The 22500-nt window shown below is 32.3% G+C and overlaps 1 long non-coding RNA gene across 2 annotated transcripts in view; it reads left to right on the forward strand.

Moving 5' to 3' along the window:
- LOC145293095 (uncharacterized) overlaps positions 1-22500 on the forward strand; it is a 1048662-nt gene that overhangs the window by 220966 nt on the left and 805196 nt on the right. For both annotated transcript variants that reach the window (XR_013869661.1, XR_013869663.1), the window contains exon 2: positions 6425-6478. This is a non-coding gene — a long non-coding RNA (uncharacterized LOC145293095). The remainder of the gene's footprint in view (positions 1-6424; positions 6479-22500) is intronic.

Genomic DNA, 22500 nt, shown 5'->3' on the forward strand with positions numbered 1-22500 from the left:
AAAGCGCTAGTGACACCATAAAATTCCAGAATATTTTAAGTGTCTACGATGATTGTTTATAACTTAATTAGTAAAACGATTTTGCGCAAAACAATTACGATGGAATTCGACAAAAGCCGCTTCAACGCTTTTACAACCGTCTCATAATTACAAATTCTAAAGGATCCAAGGACATCAATGAGAACAATAACAGTTGTAATTGATACCAGATGGTTTAAAGTGCAATAGATTATGCTTTGAAGTTAAAATATACCACAAAAACACCAACATATTTGTTGACTATAGTTTTGAAAGGAAAGAGATTGTAAAGACTCAAGAGAATTTTTTTTCAAGCGGTCAAGTAAATGTCTTCTATTGTAACGAATTTTCAGATGTGAGGATTCTCACTCTTATTGCTGTACTGGCGTTCAGGAAGACAAAATATCCTGCTTTATATTATTTAATTGAAAGTCATTATTGAGATGAGTATTATTTATTAAATGTCTTTATTGCGGACTATTATCCTCATTTTTTAGTTGTTTCACATTTTGGCCAATTATTCCTTTAGCCTTCGCCAGGTGGTAACTGCGACGGGATAGGGACACTGGATCATCTGACTGAATTCACTGCAATTACTGCCTTCCGTAGTTGTTTACATTTCACCACGTTTTGGCCAAGTAAGCCCCTTGCCGCCGTTGGGTAGGATTGAAACCGCTATCGTCAGACAATTCTCACCTGGAACCGAAGAGATTCAAGGTCTCTATCAACTGCGCCACGGACTCCGAAGGGTGATCAAGGTTCAAATTCTTTCATGGTCGAGTCCGTACAAAATGGTAAACATATTATATAATTGGAATTCATTATTGAGATGAGTATTATTTATTAATGTTATTTATTGCGGACTATTATTCTCATCTTTTATTAGTTGTTTCACGACATGGTTAGACGACAACAACTACGAAAGGCAGTAATTGCAGTGGATGCAGTCAAAAGATTCAGTTCCTATCCCGTCGTGGTTACCACCTGACGAAGCCTAGAGGAATAGTTGGCCGAAACGTCGGGAAAAAACTAAGAAAAGATGAAGATAATAGTTCGCAGTAAATAAAATTAATATCCTGCTTTAGTTAGTGTTGTGGATCCTTCTTGAAAGAGATTACCTAAGAATTATAAAAATATTGACAAAAAGATAAATGTTTATAGTTGCTACAAGGATTTAAAATACAAGATATTATAATGCCTTAATGAAAACTAATTATTTATCCACACGGGTCCAGTAGTTCACATGACTAATAAAAATAAAAAAAAATCTTTGCAAATTTATTTTTACCAATTTATGGAATCCTATTTATAGCTGCCTTTTAGCCCAAATCTAAATGATCTGAAATATATTTTGCGGTGTTTTAGAAAAGTATGTGTCGATATCAACTCTTTTATATATATTATTAAAGAAAAACGGTATAAGTTGTCTCCTGGATTTTTGTGTAATACATGTATAAGTATAGGTTAAGATAGCTAGCAGCAGGCCAGTGCTAGAGAAATTATATATTAATAACAAAATAAAGAAAATTTATTATTAAAATAAAACGCTTATTAATGCACTGTAAATTATATACATTAGATACAAGGTATCTTTATTTAGAACAGACCACTGAGAATATAAAATACACATAATATAGCCCCAAGACTTCGATTACATTATATATATATATATATATATGTATATATATATATATCTTCTTCTATAATACAAAGCTGAACCTCTGGTCACGAATAGGCTCCTATATGGTTGACTATTATAGAAAACTGATCATATATTATGATAGAAGATGTATCGAGACACATGAATGGGTATGTTTGATCTGGCATAATGATAAAATTGTGGGGTCTGCGTACGCGCCTGGTCCACAAAGTATGGAAATAAAAAATTTAAAAATTAAAAAGAAAAAAACGTGTACAAGTGTTTTCGATATAGATGTACATAAGAATACTTTGATAAGTATGTTTTAACTTAAATAGGGATAGTATAATAAAACTGTGGGGTCTGCGTTCGTGCCTGGCCTACATACAATGGAAATTGGCGCACACTTTAATAAAGACTTTTCATGTCTATCTGCGCAAGTAAACTTTGATAATTATGTTTCAGTTTGAAGAAATATGGTATAATAAAACTATGGGGTATTCGTTCGCGTCTGACCTCCATAGAATGGAAATAGGTCACAAAGTTAAACAAGGTTTTTTATATAGATCCACAGAATATTGTGATAAGTGTTTCAGTGTGAACAGGTATGGTATAATAAATTATGGGGTTTATTTATTTTATTTTTACTTTCATTATATTTTGCATTGGTTTTGATACCCCCAAATTCGAAGCTATCTCTTTACAACCCTTCTTTTTCATAACCTATCATACTTTCATAAATCAGAGACCATTTTCTGTAGGCTGTTTTTTTTTAACCTAGTCAACTACGGGAACTTTTGCTAGTATATATATATATATATATATATATATATATATATATATATATATATATATATATATATATACAGGACAGTTTTCTTCATGCGGATTTTGATCAAATAACGGACGTGGTTTGCTCTCATAGTTGAAACATTCTTAAAATTCATGACATTGCTTAATTGGCCGATTGTTTTCTTGCCAACCGTTTTTAGTTCGCAGTGGAATCATAATATAGAGAATTAATATTTTCATTTTAGTAATCGCGTTTACAACATTTGGAAACTCGTGTGTTTCACTTCCTAACTCGATTATAAAGGTGACGTCTTTCTTTAAGGAGATGCTGTTAGTCTTAATTAATAAGGATTAATGTATCTGGAGTTGGTTTTTATCGTTGAATCCATGAAAAATAATTGCTTTGTGCCATGCGCACACGTCTGGTTTGCGAATCGCTGGTGATTTAAATGTTCCCGAATGGAAGCAGTTTCTGTTGAATGGTTTAGACAGCGTCGTCGTGGTGTGACCAATGTAGTTGTAAATCGATTAGCTTTGTTAGGAAAATACTACCCCAATGGGCAATGTAATTGATATGCGATATTACTGTACCGCTGTTCGCTTTTATTGATTTCAACTATTTGTTAATAATTCAATTACGTTTTATATTTATTGTAGTTATAATTATGGTAACTATTTAAAAGCACATATTAGTACAATTAGTAGCACTACTACTACAACAACAACTACTACTATTACTAATGCTACTGCTGCTGCTGCTATTAGCATTATTATTGCTATATTTAAAGCCAGATACACTGAGAAAACATATGATAATCTTAATTATCAGCAGACACTATGATTCATCAGTGTGACTAAACAGAACCATATTCAAAATTCAGATCCCGTCTCTCAATATATATATATATATATATATATATATATATATATATATATATATATATATATATATATATTTCACATTCATACCTATATCTAATACGCACTCAAATCCTGACCTCTAAGTGGTCTCATTTACAGACAACCAAATCTTATTTTCACAACGTTGTAATGAACGTTTTGATATTAACTCCCTATGATGAGGAAAACCTGGCATTTCATTGCAAACTTTGCTTTCGTATAATCTGTATTGCCTGGTGAGGTTTCTAGTTACTGGTAAATAGCCGAGCGAAGCATGCCCATAACTGCGTAGCAATATATTACTGGTGATGTAAAAACAAATAAAGAGTATATATCTTTATATATATCTTTAAGTATATAAAAATATACACACATACAAAAATAAAGTTCGAATGCAAAATCCAATGAAACCATTGCTTCCAACGTAATAGATGTACTGAGAATAAGGCCGCCTTCAGGTTCGCCAGCAACCTTTGTAAAAAAGTAATAAAGAAGGCGAGAGAGTTATATGCTTAGTCCGTCAAGTCCAAAGTAGCTGAGAAGCGGCTAGGGTCCTATCAGTTTTTGCAAATAACAAACAGAATCCTGAACAGAAGTGTGTACTCTATCCCAACTATCATCAATGGACCTGATGTAATCTCGTCAGCATCAGACAAAGAAAAATTATTTGCTAATATCTTTACAGCTAATTCTACCCATTACGACCAATGCTGCCAATCCCAGTATTTCCTCGTGTATCTGAAAACACGCTACACGACATACAAATATTTGCACGTGATTTTGCCAAACTAATCAAAAACCTGCCGACATTTCAAATGTATTGCTCCAAAAGCTTCAAGCAGAACTAGCGCCAAGACTTACAAAGTTATTAAAGCGTTTTCTTAAGGAGAAATGCTTCCTAACACATTGGAAAATCTCATCAGTATATCCTGTATTTAAGAATTCAGGTGATCGCTCATCTCCCGCTCAGTACAGACCAATAAGTCTCATTTGCATCATGAGTAAGCTGCTTGAATCTGTATTGAATAGAGAAGTAGTCAACAATCTAAGAAAAATAGTCCTCTTAGTGACATGCAATATGGTTTCCGTCCTGCTAGATCTACAGCAGACATGCTTACAGTTATATCATAGAATTAGCGAATCTCTCGACAGAGGCTTCCTCTCCATGGCAATTGCTCTTGATATAGCAAAGCCCTTTGATAGGGTGTGGCATAAAGATCTACTTTATAAGATCTCTAGCTATGGTATAACTGGAAACAATTATTAAATCATTTCTCTCTAATAGGTTCATTAGAGTAGTTGCTGATGGGCAGAAATCAGAAGCTCTCAGTATTAATGCTAGAGTCGCTCAGGGTTCCATCATGGGCCCAACTCTCTTCCTGATCTTCATTAATGATCTTCCAAATCACATCCTTACATCATTCGTAGATATTTATGCTGATTACACTACAATCTATGGCAACACATCAAAGATCGTAAACGACCAAGTTCTCTCTGATTCTCTCTCCTCTGATCTTGAGCACATGGTGCAATGGAAAAAGAGGTGGCTGGTTACTTTTAATGCATCTAAAACCAAGCTTCTATCTTTTCACCATCTACGCTCTGATGCTAATCTGACATCGGTTGAAATGAATGGTTCTCGTTCTACCGTCCCAGTGGATATCTCACTCCTGATGAATTTTCTACCTATATAAAAGCTAGGTATAGCCAACGATGGAGTACTGTTGCCACATCTGGGCAGGAGCTGCTTGAAGCAACTTATCCTGCCCTGAGTTTAAAATCGACTTTGTAGCTTAGTGGGGATGCCCTTTTCTCTTCCCTGCAACCTCTTTCCCACGGAAGAGACGTTGGGAGTCTGTCTCTGCTTTATCGTTATTTTCATGACAAGTGCTCATCTGAGCTTCAATCTATGCCCCCCACCCTCGCCAAACTTTCACGAAAACCACTCGTCTAGCCAAAACCACTGTTAATAATTTCTCAAACTCTTTATCTGTTCCTAAACCTAAATGTAGATTTCATGAACAAAGCTTCTTTCTTAGAACTGCGCGACTGTGGAACTCTCTTCCGATTGCTTGCTTTCCAGCTGACTACAATCGAAGTGTCTTCAAGTCCAACGTAAACAAGTTCTTAATGAACCGCCCCCTAAATAATCCAATTTACAAAATTCCCACTACTCATGTTTACTACGCTATAATTCCATTGACCAGTGTATACCCATTCCTTTATCCTAGAGTAGCCCCCGGGCCTTGAAAATTGGTGATCCCTGTGTAAACAAAAAAAATAATTTTTTAAATTGAAAAAATCAGCATATCCATCCTTAACTTTGACGAGAAGTATTTTTTATTGGAAGCATAAAGAAAATTATTCCGATTCCACATTATTTTAGACAAATGTTACAGTCTGGCATTTTCAGAATGTAAGAAAGTATATAATTGTTTCAAGAACAAAAAAAAAAAGAAAAAAAATGTCGCAGCTCACAAGAGCCATAACAGCCAACGAACTGAAAATCCAAGATACGAGTTACGCTCTCATTTGAGTTCATCAATCAGACATACCCCAACTCGGGATTCGAAACCTGAGCCTCTTTCATGCGAGGCGAGCACTCTGCCAGCCGAGAAAATCCGCCACACGAATCCAAGTTAAAATATGTCTGACTGATTAGCCTAAATGAGAACGAAACTCGAGTCTTGTAATTCTGGTTTGTTGGCTATCATGGTTCTTGTGAGCTGTGACGCGCGCGCACATACACACACACACACACACACACACACACACACACACATATATATATATATATATATATATATATATATATCATATATTAGTCACAGGCAGGGAGCTTATTCCTCGTTTATTTCTTTATATATATATATATATATATATATATATATATATATATATATATATATATATAAAGTCATCTAAAGATTTCTGCTTACCTTAGCGTTTGTTTTTATTATGTCTATATCATTGATTATATTCTTAGTAAGTATATATACCAAATATGATAATATTGGGTGATCGTATTGTCAAATTTGTTTTAATCCGATTTTTTATTTTATCGATCTGTTACAGGTACGTGGATTTCCTGTCATTGAAACATTCCATAAACATGGCATCGATTTTAAGGTAATCAATTTTATTTTCTAAATGTCAATAATCTAAAAAAAACTTAAAATTCGACATTTTTACGAATGACAAACTTGCAATGGGTATGAGAAACAAATCCTCCGACTTGAAGATTTTCTAGAGGCATTTTGTTACTCCAATAAGAAAAAATAAGAAAAAATAGATGAATCAGAAAAAAATATTAATAAATTATTAAATTAAGAATAAATTAACAATATGTAATAATTAAACAATATGTATCTATATATATAAAAGGCAAAATTTGTGTGTGAGTGTGTGTGTGTGTGTGTTTGTATATCTCGCAAAAACTTTCTACACAGGCCATGGATTTTCGCCAGACAGGTATCATTCTAAATCTTCAACCTCTGGTCGACAAATATCGAAAATTTGGGCAAAAACATTCATTCCTTCATTCTTAACGGCTCTCTTTTTACAGGGAGAGATGAAAAAAATGGTATCTTCATGACAAGATGGCTTTACGCATGCGTCAATACGCGCAAAAGACGTTAAACATTGAATTCGTTTTAAATGTTATGAAAACCGACCTATTTTCACCCACGTGTATATAGCGCGGTGGGTTAAGTGACAGCGTCGTTATCTAAAGATTTTGGGTGCAATCCCAGTTATCAGATGTACTTTTTTTTCCTCGATTTTTAAACATTTAATATTGAAACGAGTTTATTTATACCATTTTTTTGCTTTTTGCTGTTTTTTTGTTTTGTTTTTTTTGGGTTTTTTTTTGTTTATCCGATTGTTTTAAAGAAGTTTTACGTCGCTGTTTTATTTGTTTTGCTTTTTCCGATTTTTTTTTAAGTTTAAACAGGGTTATTAATTCGCTTATTCTTTGCTCTCCCCCTACATACACACCTCCAAACACCCGGGCAACCCCGTCCTATTTGGGGGAGGAGGTTTGTTTTTCCGAATTTTTTAAAGTTTTACGTTCGTTGGCTGTTTTTTTTTTTTTTTGTATTTTTCCGATTTTTTAAGAAGTTTTTTAATCCTCTCCCCCTACATACACAAACTCCTCCAAACACCCGGGAAACGCCGGGTACCCCCGCTAGTCTAATATAAATCGTGAAATATATATATTAGCATGGATACCCAACGTTGCCAGAGTCAGCATGAAGTTAGGTTTGGCCACAACTGCTATACTAATAATATTGAGCAGTTTTTCATTATTATATGTGAACTCCATCGATACCCCAAAAAAATTTCAAAAATAAAAGAACAAATGAAAACACGAAAATGTAATCGACCCTGAAAAAAGAAGTATGTGGCAAACTCTCGGCCAAATATTTCGGCAGAAGGGATACTAAGAGAAGCTATTCTCCAGATATTGAGCACCTTTTTATGACTATATTCCAGTTTAAGCGAATTTATTTTATGCTACCTCAGTCTATAAAGATTTGTTTTATAGTCAGTTGCAACGAAAACAAACTGTAAATAATTCAGTTTCAAAAATACCAAAGTAGAATTTGTGTTAACCGAAATACACGTTTTTCTGTTATAAAAATGATGAGTTTTGACTTTTTGTGTTATTAAAAGAAAAAATAGTAGTTACAATGTCAAAAAAAAAATGTGTGAAGAAAAAAAAACCGGTAAAAAAATGTGAAAGAAAGTTTTTTTGTTTGTTTTTGATTTAAATAAACCATCGTAGTTGAATTGGATTCTTTGTTTATTTTAAAATAAAAATCCACTGGAGTACAACGTTAATTGTGAAATCAGAGGAAATTATTTTATTTAAACTAATTCCAAAAATAATGCTTGAAAGTTTTTAGTTTTAATATCCGCCGAAAAAGAAAGCAAAAACAAAAAGAAAAGACAAAGTTATCGCCCAGGGAAAGTAACTCAAACCGGTTTATAAAAAAAAATGAGTGTCGGTAAAAATAAATTAAATAAATTGTTATCAATATAAATCAAATTTAAATAACAAACCTAAATAGAAAAAACAATTCTCTCGCTATAAACAATAACTAACACACCACTCTTTAATAAAATCGATTTTTTTTTTCCTTAATGTAATATGCTAATTAGGTCATCCCTTAATCGTATATTTTGCAATAGGAATGAATGAAATAATAAAGTAATGTACCTTTTGTATATATTAATCAAATTGTGAACAAGCAAACAAATAAACAAACAGACACGAATACAAAGTTATATATATAGATTAGAAATGTGTTCATATATGTACAAAGTGTATTTCACCGCATAAACAGAGGCTATTTTTTAAATTGTCCCATGGTCATGAAACAATTGTAACGAATATGAAAATCCACAATATGATGCCTTCATTTTTTTTATTGTCTTGATTTTGTGAAAATATTATATATATATATATATATATATATATATATATACACACACTACTGATCAAGTATTTTTAAGGATAGATTTTAAACTCCTCCCATTTATGGCTACCAATACCACAACCTAAAAGTTTATGGAAAAAAACTACATATCAAACATTTTATTCAGAAATTTACATTTTTATAAACTGACGATAAAATTAAAAGCTTTGAAACCATTAGTGTGGTTCTCTTGCTGCCTATATACTCTACCAGAGTAACGTTTTCTTTTGTAGAAAGTTCCATTTTCATAATCTCCCTTACGGTCTTACTTGGAAGGCGGGAGAACATCAAACAGTATAAAGTCTTTTTTGTAATATTTTAATAAATAATACAATTAAACAGACAACTTAAACAAAGGGAAGCACATGGAAGCAGTCGGGTTTTACAACAAACACATACTTGTGCAACCGTGGGTTGTTCTCCGTACGCTATCAAGAAGCACAATCTTCTGTATATATATAAACGCGAAAATGTGTGTGTGTGTGTGTGTGTGTGTATGTGTGTTCGCTTTTTGTGTATGTCAGCTAAAGGCTTTTTTCTGGGGGTTCTCGGGGGTCGCTCATTCTTAAAACTTTTTATATGCTGTCTAAATGATAATATCTACGATTTAACAAAGGGGATTGCCTGTCTATTTTATGTGCTCGACTTTGAAACGTTAAATATTCCACATTTTCGGATCGCCGCGTGTTTCTTTCGTTTTTCGATATAAAAAGGCGAAACTCGATTCGAATACCTGGCCCACGGCCAGTGGTCTCCAGAAAGCGATGTAACGTTTGGTCAATGTCGGCTTATCGCCGTCATATAGGACGGTTGCTTTCATTTTGAGATGAGATACTCCCCTAATAAACGGGGGAGCTGGTTTTCTCCAAATTTGTGTAAAAACAAACACACCGGGTTATTGACCATATTAAAAACTGTCCCGCAGAAAATATTAACTGCTGAATAACTATTGCTTAGGTCGTTGTAACGCTTGCACAAAATGTTAACTTTACGACTTCCAGTTGAGTCAATAAGTGCGGGCACCTGTCAATTTTCTTCTTACTTAAATAAATTAAAACGCCTTTTAGTAACGCGTTACTGCTGGCCGAGCGATTAACGTTTCATTTTCCAACTTCGTCTTAGGGCTTCGGGTTCGATCCTCCCTACTTACCAAAACTTTTTAATCCCCCCTCCCGTGTTTCTTTTTAATTTAAGAGCACACACACATCGAAACACCCGGGTAGCACCGGGTACCCTCGCTAGTGTGTAATAAATAAAAAAATAATAATAAAATAATCTTGCAGAAATATATCAAAGAAATGATTATCGATTTAAAACATAATCGTCCCGGAAGAGCAGCTTTTGAACCCGAAGAAAATTTCTTCGTTGCGGGCTTCGAAATGTGGGGACGAAAATCAGGAAAATGTATAGGTATTTGCTGAAAATTTATGATTGTAGACTGATTTTCTCTTTGATAAATCCAATGAAACTAACACACACACATCCACACACAGACACTCCATATATATATATATATATATATATATATATATATATATATATATATATATGTGTGTGTGTGTGTGTGTGTGTGTGTGTGTGTGTGTATGTATATTTATGTATATGCATATGCTAGATAAATATGTCCTAACGTAAAAAACATCGTATTTAACGAGGTTGTTGATAGCACTCAATAAAATCGTAGCATATTATTTTTTTTTTTAATTGAGGTTTACAAAAAATAATTTGTTGTTATCCTAAATTTAATGTTTTACACTAAAAAAATTCTAGACGACAGAACCTCCATTTTTACTTAAGACCAGTCTTTAAAACCGGCCTCAAGTAGGAATTGAAACATCTGTCTTCTGGGGATTTTTATTTTTAGTTTGAAACAGTAAATTTATTGTGGCGGCAAATGGTAATTTTGTTTAATTAAACTAAATAAAGTAATTATATATATATATAATTATTCTTTTACTATAATAATTAAATACCGACAGACACTAGTATTTCATTCTTTCGGTAATCTTCAGTGCAAGGTGTCACGATTAACAGCAGTCGACAGATTCGAACTCGGCAACACGAGCCATCTCTTGCCCGATTAGCGAAGACCATATCCATTTGGCTACGATTAACCGCGTGAAATAACGTTGAATTTAAACATTTGAATTTTAAATGTTCTTTCCGACAGCCAGAGAGTGATCTAATCGTTATACGATGATCTATACATAAGAACTAAATAAACCGACTTAATTCAACTGAAAGTGCTCAACGATAAGAAACTAGTTTCTTAAAGGGGCTGGCATGATTATTTTTTTACTATAATAATTGAATACCTACAGACACTAGTGTTTCATCCTTTCATATATATATATATATATATATATATATATATATATATATATTAGTCTGTATAAATATACATAGTATGTATACATCCTATCGGTCCATTTCTATCTTTCGTAATATTTACATAAATATCTTTGCACATAACATCTGAAATATAAAACTATGCATTTTCGTGACCAATTTGACGAATATCTTTCTCCAATAGTCGATTTATAATCTTTATTTCTAAGATGGGTCAGTTGTTCAATTCACCAGTTTTCTCATTTTATTGGACACGTTTCAATTCCATATGTCTGTCACGCTCAAGTTTGAATCAACATTTTTATTTTTAGCAGCAATGCATCTTTGTACGAGTCTCTGCCCGTTCTTCTGTAGTTCAATTTGTTACGCGTCAGTTTTAAATAGTATTTTGTTATGCGGTCTGACAGAAGTTCGAATTAGCACTTTGTGAGCTAAACGCGTTGCTTTAATAACATTAATAAGTAGAAGTTTAAACTAAGACCACTGAATTGTGCTATACGCTTTTCTATAAGAGATTCAGACCACCGTTCGATCGATTGGACGGACAATCACTATGTCTAACTAGCACACTGTATAGTCATATTAAGAATGTCGCTTTTTGTTATTCTATTTTTCACCTGTCTCTACCTTGATAGATTGCTTCCAATTACTTAGCAACAAAACTCAATGCTATTAAAAGCCTTTACGACAAATGGCATAGTCTGAAGTAGATGAAGCGCAGATTGTCAAAGTGAATGGATTTACATTTTAACACGAGAAAGCAAAATACTTCATAGAGAATTTTAATAAAAAAATACGCTTAGACTACAAATGTGTGAAACCTTTTTTGCGGCAAAATTTTGCATGGAATTCAAAATTTCAATGTTTGATTTTTATTTTGTCTCTAATGGTATACCAAACTTTTGGTGTTATGTAAAGATGCATTACCTATTTAATGCATCCAATAATTAAGTCTGTCGTTAACGTTGAAGTTCTATTGTTTATGACACTGCATACGAAAGTCAATAATGTTTCGGATGTTTTTGTCTTTTGGCTTTTTTAGATAACGATTACTAATTTGTATTATTTGGATTGTTCAGCGTGCTATTCTTTTCTTGCAAGTTATTTTAACAGCGTATCGACTCATATTACCGCCGATTTCGTTTATGTGCATCTTATTCAACTCTAGAATTATCGTGTTGAAGTCTTTCCTGATTTGCTCACGGAATCTTTATTCACTGAGATAGCTTGCTCACGTTATATCAGCCATGACATTTTAAAAGTTTTAGGTGATCCCGAAATGTAATTTTAGTATCGTTCGTATTACGCATTCAAACTTAAACCTCTAAAAGATTGTCAGGCTTGAGCTAAGTAATAAGTTTTAAATGACAGTCTACTGGATGTTGAAGGTTCAGTCCTCACTGTAGGTGATACTAATGATAAATTAAAGATTTTTAGAGACTGCTATTCAGTCATGCGTGATGAGTCGAGATCAAGCTTTCCTGTCGATTAATTAAAAAATCCGTTTGAAATTCCGTAGAAAATCCACGAGTTTACGAGCTTAACCTGGAGGGCGTCTCAGGTTAAATAAGGCGAAACGTTGTGAGAATAACATCTAAAGTAAGAATAGTCCAAGTAATACCAAGTCTATAATGTCTTTGAAATGATTGTCTATCTCCATTTTTTATGTCACGTCACAAAAAACTAAAATTTCTAACATTCTAACATTTAAAGTTGCATATATTTCCAGCAATTTTTATCGCAAATGAAAACGCAAGAAAAAAGGATTTTCCATGGCTTATTTTCATTACTGATACATCGAAACTATTTTAGTTCAACAGTCATGTGTTTCTATAGTATGTATTTCCCGCCAAGGCCACAAAGCTCAAGACGTGTTCACGACTCAGCCCCAATCATTGATCTCCCAGTTTTTCGATAGGGTGAGTATAGTTTTTTATTCCGTACAAACTTCAGTTAAGCAACAAATCACATATGCTTTTTTTACGAATTCAAATGTCGAGTATTATGAATTAACACGTTTTAAAGATTTACAGTCTTAAATTATGAACGAACTTGAGAAATATATTCCGGTATTTGCATTTAATTTGCCGACTTTTCTAAGAAACAAAACAATAAAACGAATTTACTCACAAGTTTCGGGAGGTTATTCTTGGCAACTATCTTTTTAAGTCCATACATTTACTCCAGATATTTACTAAAGAAACTCCCGATTTTTATTAAATATTTCCTCTTACACAAGCGATCTACTAAGTCCGTTAGTGTAAAAAATGTTATTAAAATAAACAACACTTTAGTCAGTGTCGCGATTATATTTGGCAAATTCTTAAAGACTGAAACTTTTATTTTCTATCCAGTGTGCCGCTTTTTTTATTTGTTAATCTTTGTAAGTACATAAATAAATAAATCACAGTCACAATTTTCAGCCGAGTGATTTTTTTTTTTGTAATTCAATTTTGAAAGCGACCTTTATTTGAATTTGAAATTTGTCAAAACAACGTAACATCTTTGTAAAAAGTAGAATCAGTTAAATGTTTTCATCTAAAATAAACAGTTTTTTATTTATATTTTATTTTAAATTAGGGATTTGTTAATACGACTGTGTTTTTTCGCGTACGCGTGTGTGTATTTATTTTTTCTCAAGTGTATAAAATTTGGGAGTGTATTTTGTAGATTTTGCCAAAATGAAACTCGATTTCGTATAATTTTATAGTTAAATAATGCCAAATATTAATATTAATAATAATAATAATAATAATAATAATAAACACTGGGAATTATGCAAACAACTGCATCTCGAACGCACAGACAAGTGGTATAAACATAAGCCGGCAACAGTACTTAAAAATGAGAATCACAAAATCCTATGGAACATGGACATACAAGCAGATAAACCCATCTAAGAAAGAAGATCGGATGTCGTAATAATTAAGAAGAAAGAAAAGTCCTGTCAGATCGTAGACTTTGCTGTTCCAGCTGACCACAGGGTAAATATTAAAAAAAACAAGAAAAAACTTAGCAAATACACTGAGCTAGCCAGAAAATAAAGGGGTATGGATGATGAAGAAAATCAGGATAATGCATATAACAGTAGGAGCACTAGGAACAATTCCGAAAAGTTTTGAAAAAAAAGAATGACAGAGTTTATATTTAAGGAAAAATATAAATTAACAAACGAAAAAGTATTAGATGCACTTAAAAATCCTTTTTCTAAAATAATTTTAGATGACTTTTGCTTTGCGTGTTGCAATAATGCAATCGAGCTATCACTGACCAATCAGAAAGCTTTATATTAAAATAATTTTTATATAATTCTTCCGGTTTGTGTTAACCTGCTTCAAAGTCAACCAGTCCATTTATAAAAATGCCTAAAACTAAAAAGCATTCGTCAAAAAAGCATTGATAGGCCCAAGGATGGAAAGGCGTATCGATTAATATTAAGGATACTTAATCTACCACTTAGTGCAGTTGGAAACTTTATTAGAAAATTTTTAAAACCCTGTTGCAAATTTTCAAAGGTGTGGTCGACCAAGAAAAGTAAACGAAAAAAATTCAAGTGAGTGAGCAGAAAAGGGAGCTGGGATTGATGTGAGTAATGGATACAATCAGTAGAGCTCGAAATTGTACAAGTTTTGTTTCAAGATTTCAAAGAACAGTTCCATTGTTTAAGCATCAACATATCAGATCACTTTTGAATTATGTTAAAACATATAGGAAGAAACCACACGAATTTTGGAACAAAGTAATCTGGTCAGACGAACAGAAAACCGAAATCTTTGAAAGAAACGCAACAACACAGGTGTGACCGAAAAATGGCACCCCCAAAAAATAAATAAATAAATATCATTCCTACAGTGAATTTTAGCGGCGGTTCGATTATCATATCGGACTGTTTTTCATCCAATAGAACTGATGAATTAGAAATCATCAGTGGTAGAATAAATGGGCGTATGTACAGAGATATTCTGGAGAAAAACCTCCGCAAAGCTGCTGATTTGTTGAGACATAATAGCAATTTCGTGTTTCAAGGCGACAATGATCACCAACATACTACAAAACTAATCAAATAATGGCTGTAAAATAACAAAATTGATGTTCTTATTTGACCTAGTCAGTCTACAGACATCAATCCAATTAAAAATACGTGGAAAATATTGAAGATCAATGTTAACAAGAGAAATCCACAAAATATTTAACAACTAGAAGAGTTCTACAAAGAACAATAACACAAAATACCTACAAATCTTTGCAAAAAACATGTGCAACTATAGTAAGCGACTGGAAGCTGTTGAACACAACAAAGGCTATGCAACCGAACATTAAATCAATGTAGTCAATATTTGCGTTTATAAATTTATAGTTTCTTAAATATAAACGTGCACTTTGCGTTTATTTATTTATATTGTTCCCTTAAATATAAACATGAAAGACTTTGAATTTGTAATTACCACCCCAAATATTAGTTAGAATAGTAATAGAAATATATTGACCAAATTTTAGATAAAATCGTAAACTCTAATTAGAGTTATAAAGAAAAATGTTATGTATCCAATGCTTTTGCGTGGCACTATATATATAGAGAGAGAGGTAGAGAGAGAGAGAGAGAGAGATAGAAAGAGAGATAAAAATACATATACATAATATACACACACATATATATACACATATACATATATATGTGCATATATGTGTACATATATATGTACATATATACATATATATATGTATATATATGTATACATACGCATATATTTGTATATATATATATATGTTATATACATATATATATTCAAATGCATATATATATATATATATCCAAATATATATATATATATATATATATATATTTGTGTGTGTCTGTATGTGTATGTGTGTGGGTATTTATGTCTTCAATATTCAGAATATGGAAAACTATTAGACCTGTTTATATTTCGATGAAAAACCTTTAAGAGATTTTATTACTTTTTCTGATTTAGTTTTGTCACACTATAAATCAAACCAAGAAAATTTAAGAAATCTAAATGAAGAAATTCCTAGAAATACATATAAATCTTCACTTAGTTCTCTACGCGACGTTTTTTATTTTATATAATGTCTGACGTTTTTCTTATAAAGAAAGCAATACCAAAAAACTTTATTGCTTTTTATCATTGAAAGCGTTTTCTTTCAACACGCACACACACGCACACACACACACACACACACACACACATATATATATATATATATATATATATATATATATATATATATATATTAATTTCATTTGTACCTCTCCTCGTATTTTGTAAATCATCATTTTATTGAGGTTTAGTAGTAGTGCTATTATCTATATTTTATAAAAGTCACTTTGTGTTTGTTTCAATATAGATTCCCAAACGTTGTAGCCTACTTTTTGAAAATTTCATACAAATATAATTTATATATCTGGTAGTGTTCTTACTACAGAAATTTACTATCCTTGTCCTTCGGGACAAGATCAAAGTGTAGTATCTGTTCTTCAGATGCTGCATTTCTATTTCTTGTTCTCTTTCGGTGGAGGAGAAATCCTTCACGACTGAGACAATTTTTATTTTTGTACCTTTTCTCCACGTTAAAAAAAGACCCTGGTGTCTAACTCTGTCCCGTGGGGAGGCATAGTAAATAGGTACTACAGAAATTCGTCCGATAAGTATGGAAAATCGGAAAAATCCGATCCTAAAAATTGTCTTTATTTCTTATAGATGAAAAAAGCCTTTTTACCGGGAAATATTTAAGTTTGCACCGGCAGGGAGATAATAAAATATCCATAATTAATTTCTGGAAACATAACTCCGTCGTAGAGCATTCAACTACAGATCGAATGATCCGGTGTTGAAGCCCAGGTGTACCTCATCATTTTATTTCAATTTCTTTCTTATTAATGAACTCAATTTAAGATAAAAGAAGAGATACCATTTGAAATCGCCGCAGATCATTTCTTCGTTTGCATATTTTAAAACTAAAAATTAATCAGAAGTGAGTTTCCAGGGCACTCATCGTAAAGCCCGAATATCAGCTGTCGTGATATTGTAGACAAACACAGACGATAGTTGATGAACGATATTATCATTATATTCAACATAATACATACGTAATCTGCATAAATTAGAACATCGTGTACGACCGGGAAACGACGCTGAGCGTCCAACTAGTATATATATATATATATATATATATATATATATATATATATATATATATATATATATATATATATATATATGTATATCGTTAATCGCTGGTAAAATACATTGAGAATGGTGTTGAGTAAGGCGAAAAATAAATTCTGGAGCACAAAAGGTCGCCCCTGTTATTGCCAGTACTCGTGTATTCGTAGTTCTTCAACCTTTTCTAGTTAAAATAATAAAAGATGGTACCTTTGAAACGGCGCTCGTATGATGAATCATCAAACCTTTCAAAATAAAAGTTAGATGGTTGGGCGTTTTGAACAACATTAACTATTTGAATTAACAATATGATAATAAATTCTAATGATCATTTCTTAATTCATTTTCAGAACATTCGTATGATTTACGGTCAGTTTTGTAGATGCATGAACAACCAAGAATCAATCAATCGATCTCATATTTGATTTTTCATTCATGCAAGTTTTCATAAATCCGAACACCGTGTCCAGAAACACCAGGAAACGAAAGCAGAAAATTAACATTCACATTAAAATAGGAAGCATTTAAATAGTAAATACCTGAAAATACCACATATTTGTATGCATCGATTTATATTCATTATTTCTCATTATTAATCTGATTAACAGCACAATAAAGTAATTTTATTAATTTACCTTGTTTTTCTCAGTATTAATCTTTATGTAACTTCTTTGTGTGTTATTTAAAATAAATTATGTTTTTATTTTTTCACTTAAGTAAATTTTATTTACTATTGGCCATTTGACCGAACTTTTAGCTATTTATACATATTTTTGCAAATTTTCAGTTTGAAAAAAGATGACGTCTAACCAAGATTATGTTCCGTGTTTCTTATTGAAACAGTATTTTACGCATTCTCTTTGAATGCTAGTTTGCTTAAATTTGTTTTTGTTTCCTAAATTTTGATTAAATTTTGGACACGATCTTTAGCCTTCTGAAGAGTCGAATGTATAAAAAATTTGCGGTACACACAGAAATATATACATATATATTTTTCTTGGATGTTGGCGTCTATACTGATCGACCGTAAAGACATTTTGAATTATTAATAACATAATCATTAAAATTTAGTATTGTATTGTATAGTGGTTTTACAAGAGAGTGACCAATTATCAAGGCCCGAAATCTACTCGAGAATAAGCATAACTCAGTATACTGTAGTCACTTGGACAACAGCGTAGTAATGGTTAGTCATAGGGAGTTGGTATCATGTGATTATTAAGGAGGTGGTTCAGTAAAAACTTGTTTAAATTGGACTCGAAGACAAATATATAGTCAGCCGGAAGCAGAGCAGCGAAACAAATTTCCACAGGTTTGTACTTCTAAGAAATATGCTTAATTCATGGAATTCATGTTTAGATTTAAGCACAGATAGAGAGTGAGGGAAATTGTTGATAGTGGTTGTAGATAGACGAGGATTTTTGTGAAAGTTTGGAATTGAGGTATAGATTCAACCTCAAACGAGCACTTGTCATGAAAATAATGATAGAGCAGAGAGAGGTTAGCAACCTCTCTTCTGTGAGAAAAGGGTTGCAAGGAAGAATAAATAGCATCACCTAGTCGATTTGGAACTCGGTGAAAACAGAATAGGATGCCGTGAGCAACTCCTACTAAAATGTAGCAACAGCACTCCATCCTAGGATGTACTTAGCACTTATGAAGGTAGATTATTGCCTCAGCCTCATCAGTAAGATTGGAGCTGTTGAATATATATATATATATATATATATATATATATATATATATATATAGAGAGAGAGAGAGAGAGAGAGAGAGAGAGAGAGAAAGAAAGAGAGAGAGTCCATACTCCGAACAAGTATATTATTATGTTGACTGAGAATTTTCTACCCTATTTTGGCCGGAATTTGGATGATAATCCCATCCTCATGCTGGATTATGCTCACGTTCACACAGCTAGCAATTTAAAGAAGTTCCTTGTAGAGTATGCTATCTCGTGTTTGAATTTTTCTGCACCATCTCTAAACATCGATCCTATCACAACGTATGGCATTACATCAAGCAACAGTTACGCAATGATAAAATTCCAAACCTGGAAGAACTTTGGACAAAAATTAAAGAGAAGTAGGATGCCCTTTTCACCGAGGTATTACCGCAAACGAATTTAAAGAATACCGAACAGATTGAAAGCTGTTAAATTGCAGAAGGGTTATGCTACTAAATATTAACTAGTTCATTGTGTCCCTGTTGTATATGTATTGCATTAATGTTTTTAAATTACAATTTTCCTTTGTTTGGAGTGCCTTTTTGCCTTCTCAATTTCAAGTTATTTGTTTTTAAATTGTTGTGAACACTATGATAGTGCAATGAAAAGTTGAATGTGAACAGGTGACGTTAGAGAGGAATAAAAAGTGAATCAAATGATGTATAGCTTGTTTAAACAGTTGCATCCAATTTAGCTTAAATTTTCGATTTTGCAAAAAATGACAACTACGGAGTTTTTGGCGCAACTGTATATATATATATATATATATATATATATATATATATATATATATATATATATATATGACTATTATTAATTTTTAAGTAGGTAGCCATATGTCAGCGACGGTATTGAAAGATAAAATATCACACAGGATTAAATAGCATTTGAAACGATTTAGTGCAATAGTATCTCTTATCAAAATCAGTATTAAACATAGAGTAAAACGCCATAGTTTCGATCACTCCGAGCTAATCGTCACAATGATTTCACGAGATGAGCCCAGTTAAGGTGGGTCGCACGCAACCACGCCTCACTGCATTCGTTATTTACATAAGCCACAAAAGGTCCCACTTCTACTTGGCTTCCTAGGAAACATGACCGCATTACTCGTACTATCGATCTTTTCGTGCCTACAAATAGTTCGCTGTTGTTGAGTAGGCTGCAATGAAAGTTTATCGTTTAGCAAATCAGGTCGGATCCGGTTTTACGGAGAGAAAAATCTCAGTTGTAAGTGTGCGTTTCTCATAAACGTTAAACCTCATGTCTTGTGATAGAAAAAGAAGAAAATGATATTTACCAATGTGGAGTGAACATTGTTAAGGCGGAAGCATTCAGCACGTCGATCAGATAACAAATATCGATATGGACTAATATGACTTCTGACTTGTTTCTCAACCCATTGATGGCAACATGAACTTACTACTAAAAAGATTTTCCGCGAATTAGTTTCTTTTGGTTCTCTATAATTTGTTAACATTATTCATATAATAGTTACAATATATGTATATATATGTATATATATATATATGTATATATATATATATATATATATATATATATATATAAAATTATAAAACTCAAATTACCTTATACCGAGTGTTTTAACCCAATATCCGGTTTACGACTTCCCGTTGAGCATGCGTGCATAAACAAATAATCAACGCGACAATAAAACATATAATTTTACTGTGTACGTTTTCAGCGTCCCAATTGGTTTGTTTTTTTTCGCGTTTAAATTATCGGTACTCATGCAGAGAGTGATTCAGACGTAAATCAGAGTCTGCCCAGCTTTCTCCGGAACATGGCGTCAACAGCCGGAGTAAACTGAGCATCGCTGAGGAAATTAAGCGTAGCGTTGCCGATGAAAGCATAAGAAAAGAAACATACTTTAAATTTTAAGTTTTATTAACTGCAAAGAAAAATGTTAAAACAATATTTGTTCCTTTTCTGATATATATATATATATATACATATATATATATATATATATATAATATATATATATATATATATATATATATATATATATATAATGTTAAAGATTTTTTTATTCGAGAAAAGGTTCAAAGGTAAGTCAAAAATACTTTCAAGGAGTTTTTTTTTCCAGAACATTTGATAAAAAATTTATGTTTGTTTTTTTTTGGGGGGGGGGTTACCTTTTATTGTTTTTTTTTTTGGGGGGGGGGTTCAAGGAAAACCCTGAAAACTAAGAAAAGTTGAAACAAAGCTGGGTGGGATATTTTTTTATATTAAGTATAAATAAATACCGATATATCCGAATAGTCAACAAGGTGGACGAGGGGTAAGGGTTTTAGGCTTCTTACCATGGGGTCCCGATTTCGAATCTCGCTAGATTCAGCCACTCTAATGAGTCGTGGATGACGAAACACGTGTACGTGAATAATTATCTTTAAAAAATAATATATATGCCGCTCCCCATATGGGGGTACCAAATTGGTTAATGGGAAAATTATTCCCAACTCGCATTTAGGTAAAAATGCACTTTCGTAAATAATTGAATTCATTCAAGACGTATCGCAAAAACAAATAATATATATATATATATATATATATATATATATATATATATTATAGTAGGTCGATTTTTAACTCGTCTCAAATGTTGTAGCAGAGAAAGCTGCACAAACATGGAGTATAAATATAAAAAATAGGTTTCTAACATCAGCTGTTAGATGAGCATTTGATTTATAAAATGATATACAAAGAAATCCATCTCTTTTTAAGTCTTATATGTAAAATTAATTAGTATTTTGCAGTTTCAGTCCTCACAAGGAGTGTGCTTATTTATTTAAATGAATTATAGAATAACTGATATGCTAAATATTCTAACATTTATAATTATCCCCACACAAATCAAATTTCTGAAACGCTGCATTTTACTTTATTGCGTTATAGCTGTTAAAAATGGAAAAGTTTTAACATAAAATACTGCACATATTGTTTACAATTAGTGAGTTCGCTATGTTTTTGCAAAAACACTAAACAGTTGCAAATTAGAAATTATAACTATTTGACTCCATCATGTTAAAATTTTCCCTATACATGAACCCTTTGGAGCAAAAATGGCCTCACAGTATAAACTTTAAGCAAGTATATGTTTATGTCTTGCTTCAAGTCAGTAGACTGATTGGCAGGCTTCAGGTGTTAGTTTTACAGTCCTTTTCACACAGCCAAATCTGGTAACTCTTGCTTTCTGCCACTTATCAATAATTCCCTTTGTTCATCATCAGATAACCCTTCACTAAATGGTGGTCCCGAAACTCTACTTTGGGGAAGTTCTATTAAATGTATAAAATTGAAGCCTCAAAATTTATTTTCGAATTTTTTAAAACGCTTTTTCACTGGTTCCTCACTCCTGAAAAATAAAAGGGAAATCAATTAATTTGATTG

This window comes from Euprymna scolopes, chromosome 2, assembly GCF_053919585.1.
Source record: "Euprymna scolopes isolate OS-2025 chromosome 2, ASM5391958v1, whole genome shotgun sequence".
Taxonomy (NCBI): domain Eukaryota; kingdom Metazoa; phylum Mollusca; class Cephalopoda; order Sepiida; family Sepiolidae; genus Euprymna; species Euprymna scolopes.